Here is a 6,000-nt window from a genome sequence, read left to right on the forward strand (position 1 = left end):
ACTATAAAAAGGAAATCTTCATCTTTTGTTGGAGGACCTTTTACATCTGTAGCCTCCAAACCCAAATTGGGATTGCTTTAGTTATACAGTATAATGAATTCCAGCACTGACAAAAGTCAGCTTGCATTCCTTCAGGGGGAATAACTGTTCATCTTAGACCTGTCCTTCAACATTACCGCTGTCCTCAGTAAATGGTAGCAGTACCCTGCTGCTGTAAGTTTCTTTTGTGGAACATCAGGAGGCTTTGTCCCTTCCTCACTACAAAGTGAGCCTGGGTGCTCATCCAGATGCTTGTATTGTCCTACTTGGAAGACTGTGATTCCCTCTACAAGACAGCCCCTGTGTCTGCCATGAAACCTCTGCAGGTATAGTCCAGAATAATGTTGCCTGTCTGGTGCTCAGATGAGGTTTTTCCACATCACTCCCCTTCTCTATTCATGACACTGGCTCTTTGCTCCAGCTCAAATCTAGTTATAGACTGGTGATGGCCTACAGGGCGGTGAAGAGAACTGCTCCTTTCAACCTCCAAGCCATGATCACACCCTACACTCCAGCCCAATCATGGCACTGCCTCTAGACAATTGACTGCACTGTCACTCTGAGGACTCAATGGTTGCTTATCTTGGTCCAGACTCTAATTTGCCCTGGCCCTGCAGTGTTCAGACTCCTGATGCATGAAGATACGGGTTCATTTTTCAGCTGAAACACAACCCAAAGTGACTGTTTGAATTAACTTCAAAACAGTGTAACAATGATAAAATATAAGAGCTCAGAAATTAAAACAAAAGAACTGTATGGCAAACATGCAAAACCATTTTTAAAAAGTTTAAAATATGTTACCAGCATTATTATCAGTTATAACATAAATCATATCTGTCTATCCTGTCTCTTATTTTCTCATGAGACAATGGGCTGTGTGCAAGACAGCAGAGGTATGGGCATGACTGTGAATAGATTGCTGTTAATAAAACAGATTTAAAAATTGTGTGACCATGAGTGTCTTGTGTTTTTGGCTTGCCTTAGGCTTTTTGTGGGAGGATAATATTTTATTTTGTCTCTGTCTACCTTAGCTGCAGGCAACTTACCTCTTGCTGACAGATGATAACGGCATTTATTCACAATGACTACGACAGGGAAATTTTGTGTTATGGTCAGGGAAACTGTGTGTGTGCTTGTGTGTATTTGATTTTGAACAGCTTATGTAAATCAAGTTTGTTTAAAACACATTTTAACTGGAGGGCTCTGATAAATGATCTTTGCGATTACTTTGGTGAGATTTGTCCACTTGTTTTAAGTCACACAATGAAACATAATCAGTAGCATAAATGGTTTTGTAGTTTGCTTTAAAATGAGTGAATTAGCCTAAGCCAAACCCAAAGACTCTGCCTGGAAAATTGAAGATATTTTTATTCTTTATATTTCAGTGTAACCTGGACACTAACCACTAGTATACTGATCAAAGCTAATATAAAATATAGATGTAAAAAAACACCTATGCAGTTTGAATTTGTGTGCAAAATGTTTCAGTGAGGCAGTGTTAATTCATTATTTAGTAGTTTGAAGAAAGCAGTGCGTATGTGTAGATGTTGCTAAGCAGCAAGAGAAATGATCCAAAGGGTCTATTGTTTCCGACACCTCACTGAATTTAACTCTTGTGTGATTATTTGGGAAAAATACAGTGTGTGTGTGTGTGTGGTGTGTGTCTGGTAGAGAGAGAGGCTGACAGGATTACCGCATCTTTTACAAACCCAGTACTAAGTTGAGTGCTTCAACACTTCTGAGTTTATTCTTTATAAGTGATGCACCCCAACTCTTTCCAAACTTGCTGGTATGCATGTGTGAGAAGGCACCTGTACCAAATATGAATTTGAGGACCCAGATGCAGACTAGAAACAAAGAAGTAGTAGTGCGGGCTAATGAAACTTTAATAATAGTGCAAGTAAACAGGCTACACTGGTGTAATGACCAGACATGGGTAAGTACATTTACTTTGTAACAAGAGTACAGGGGGTGACTATGACTGGTGAGTAATAACGGGCAAACTGGAAGACAGGTAAATGCAAAGGCACATATAATGGCAGGGTCAGGTACAACAGTGTTTGAACTCAACCAAGCATAACAATATGGGATTTACAGCTTGCTCGGGAAAGTTCAACAGCACAGGTAAAGGTAAATACACAATGTGGGTTACAAAGCATAAACACAGGAGAACATTTAGCAATAAGAAAGCAGGCAAGCTAAAGCTCTAAGAGTGAGGGCAGCAACTGAGACAGGCAAACAATACTGGCAGAAACAGACAAGAAAACTGATTCAGGGAGCAAACAAAGTCTATGCAGAGGTGAATCTGACTGGTAAACAAGTAGGAAACTACTGACCAAAAACAAGGAGATGCAAGCACAGGAGAATCCAATAGTCCAAACAGGGTAAGCAAGGTCGAAGTCTGAAAGGGAAAGCAGAATATGAACATGACAGATCAGCAGAGTTGAAATGCTGGATATTCTCAGAAGACACTTCTTGGCCGGCAATCTGGCAGTCAGTGAATGCCGGCTGCTGGTGTTTATGCTAGCTGGTTGATGATGTAGGATGAGAAGAGGGTGAGTGTGGGCAGAGCAGGTCATGAGAGCGGGAAAAGAGAACAAAGGCATGGGGCTGTGTAAAAAGTAAGAGGGGAAACTTGGGGTGGAGACCAGACAAACACCAGGATCGTGACAGCACTGGTCTGAACCCTGGCATTTTCACTCACTCTTCAGACAGTGATCATCTCCTGACAGCTGAATCACAACCACGGTCTGCAGAGGCTGATAATACAAACAGGTGGATTGCTGGCACAATCTTGAATGTGCAGGCATTCACACCTTGTTCTGTTTAATTGGTACACTGAGGGATAAAAGTGGTTTGATGACAGCTGCGTATAGATAAGTTGCTTATTACTGTTGCGTAAGGAAACCTGACATTAATTTCAATCATTTTTCATGTTGCAGTTGGGGGATGTGAGTGTTAAACTATGAAAATTGAATAGCACATAAAATTAGAAAAGTCTTTCAAATCCCATGAAATAATAATTGACGTCAAGATACAACTGCAAAGTTGTTTTCTACTTTCAAAATTCAAGGTTTCCACCAACGCTGAGATCAAACACAGCTCGACTAGCATATCTGACAGGATTGCCCCTTGTCTCTGATCCTGTTTATGATCTTCATGGACTGAATCTCAGGTCACAGCCTGGGGAAAGGCAAGGCCCAGATTAGACACCTCAGAATCGCTTGCTTAATCAGAACATGACCTGCAGCATGCGCTGAGGCAGTTTGCAGCCATGTGTAAAATGGTTGGGGTCAGAGTCAACGCCTCCAAGTCTGAGGCCATGGTTCTCTGTCGGAAAACGACATGTTGAGAGCGAGCTTACTGCCGTAAGAGAACCACTTCAAGTATTTGTCTCAGGGTTTTGATTATGAGCGAGGGTAAATGAAGTGTGAGGTCAACTGGCAGACTGGTACTTCATCAGGAGCAATGTTAGTGATGTACAGGACTGCCGGGGTGAAAAGCCCTAAGACGCAGTTCTCAGTTTTCAAGTTCTTAACTATGGCCACATACTTTAAATGGAGCAGTATCCAAGTGGCTAAAAATGAATTTCCTCTGTAGGATGGCAGGGTTTACCCTTAGAGATAGGGTAAAGAGCTCAGACAGCAGGATCTCAGAGAAGGCCCACTGCTTCTTTGCATCAAAAAAGGAAATATGGGAGGTGATACTCAGCCTGCTGACTGACACTGCAACCTGGTCCTAGATAAGCAGCATAAAAAAGATGTATGAATTGTGAATACTGAACATAATTAATTGATATGCATCTTTCTGCATCTGGTCTGTATGACCAGTTTTACTTGCAAACGCTGATCGATATATTATGAAACATCAAATATATATATGTGATATATAGACAGATATACCTCAAAGTTTGTGAAAAGTCAAAACTCTCTGATGAAGGAAAGACAGCCAGAAGAAATTTTATGATAAATATACAGTGTACTGTTGAAGAGTTACTCCGGTTTGTTCTGAGCCACCACATCAGCGAAGAAAAAAAGATCAGCTCCTGTCAGTCACTACTCTGCTGCAAGTGGAGTTGTTATGTCGTGATGAAAAGAGATATTTTCAAGAGGTCCAAAAGTGCAGATGACAATGCTGCAAGCTCATTTTCTGTAATGGTTCAATTTGTTGTGGATGTAGGTTTGGCATGGGGTGGATTGTGTGTGTCTGGGTTTTGGTGTGTCAATAGCAGTGCTGTTTGTTATGATATACCATGCTTCATTTGTTTTCTTAGCTTATCTTCCCCCCACCCTCCCAGGATATTATGCAAATGAGCCTACTTCTCACAAAACATCACACTCTGTGTTCAGACAGCCACACTGCTGAGCTATTATGATGTAGTCAAGACAAGCTTGGTAAATAAACAGTGCCAAAGCAATTAACGTGTCCACTGCCTTTTTTACATGCTACTCATTTAAACTTACAAGGAAGCATGAGGAGTATTTAATTAAGAGAGAATCCCTGTGCAACATCTCTGACTGTTATACAGCTGCATGATGTACAGTAAGACAGCATCTAACAAACTCTCGGTTTTCATCTAGATTTAAAATTTGTGTGATCTGCAATCAGTTTCATGCACATCGATCTGAATTAAAGTCTAATATAAAAGATACCATAAGAGATCCCCTTTGCACCATTATCTCAAAGGAGCGTCGTCTTAAGCACCGAGTGCAACAGTAAAATAAATATGACTCCTTTCATTATTAAAATTCCAAGAAACCTTTGCCTTATTCCTCTCAAGCACTGAAAAGAAAGGCATTTTCTAAGAATTTATCTGGAAGCAAAATATAGCACAATCGAGACGGTACCACATACGACGGACATTCTGCAAAATATTGGACACAAAATCCACAAAAGAGGAATCAATAGAGAAGAGTTCCTCCATGTGGTGGTAAAGCTGGTGAGAGCCAGAGACTGACTGTGGAGGTGTTTGATAAACCGGCGTTGAAATTACTCTTTCTCACTCTCTCCTATTCCACACTCCCCTCCAGCTACCATCACCACCTCCAGACCTGGCAATTGAAAGAGAAACGCTGATCAGTCATGGAACAGTTGTATCAGTGTGTGTGTGTGTGTCTCTGGCAGCCGGTGCCTTCTTGTGAGCATGCACGGCTGCAGGAAATTTTCATTATCCAGTTGCTGATCCCCTGCAGTAACCAGATAGCTTGATCATAGCATCAGTCTCTCAGACTCTTAAGGGGCACTCTTAAGAGATTCCCTATGTATATGGCACTAAACTCAAGCAGTCAGAACAAAGATATCCATAAGAGAGCTGGCCATGCGGTCACGTGCAGATGGCTGATCTGATTCTGAGCATCGTAATACTTTCCAAATCAGTCAAGAAAGAGGTAAATTGGGAGACGGGGAGAAGGATGCATTGATAAGACGGGAGGAGGAGGGACAAGAAGTGACAAATGAGACATTGCTAATTGATTTTTCCATTAGAAGTGATCATTCAGTCCAGCTGATTATGTCTGGTGTTTTTAGAGCTCTTGACTGATGGAACATTGGAGGAATGACCCAAAGGATCCCCAGACCTGCCCTAAACAGAAAAGTCAGTTATGCTCAGCATCTATCCTGCAGAAAAAGATGTGTGGCCATTTAAGAAGTCTTTAAATGTGTCACTCTTCAATCAAAGCCATCCCTAATTAATTACAAGCATCACTACTTTGAGACAACACCAAGACGCCATGTAGCAACACATTACCATTAACAGATGCTTTCTTTATGACACCAATAACTATTTATAACCATGTCTGGCATTTTATGACCTCTATTTCTTTAGTTACAATAAATCATTTCATGGAATATCCCATTCTTCATAAACTGTATGAAATGATAGTGTTGAGGAGGTCATTCTAGTGCTTAAGACATGAACACTGAAACCATTCTGTCTTTAAGTTTGATACTGAATCACAATGG

The sequence above is a fragment of the Monopterus albus genome, unplaced genomic scaffold (genome assembly GCF_001952655.1).
Source record: "Monopterus albus unplaced genomic scaffold, M_albus_1.0 scaffold3.1, whole genome shotgun sequence".
NCBI lineage: Eukaryota > Metazoa > Chordata > Actinopteri > Synbranchiformes > Synbranchidae > Monopterus > Monopterus albus.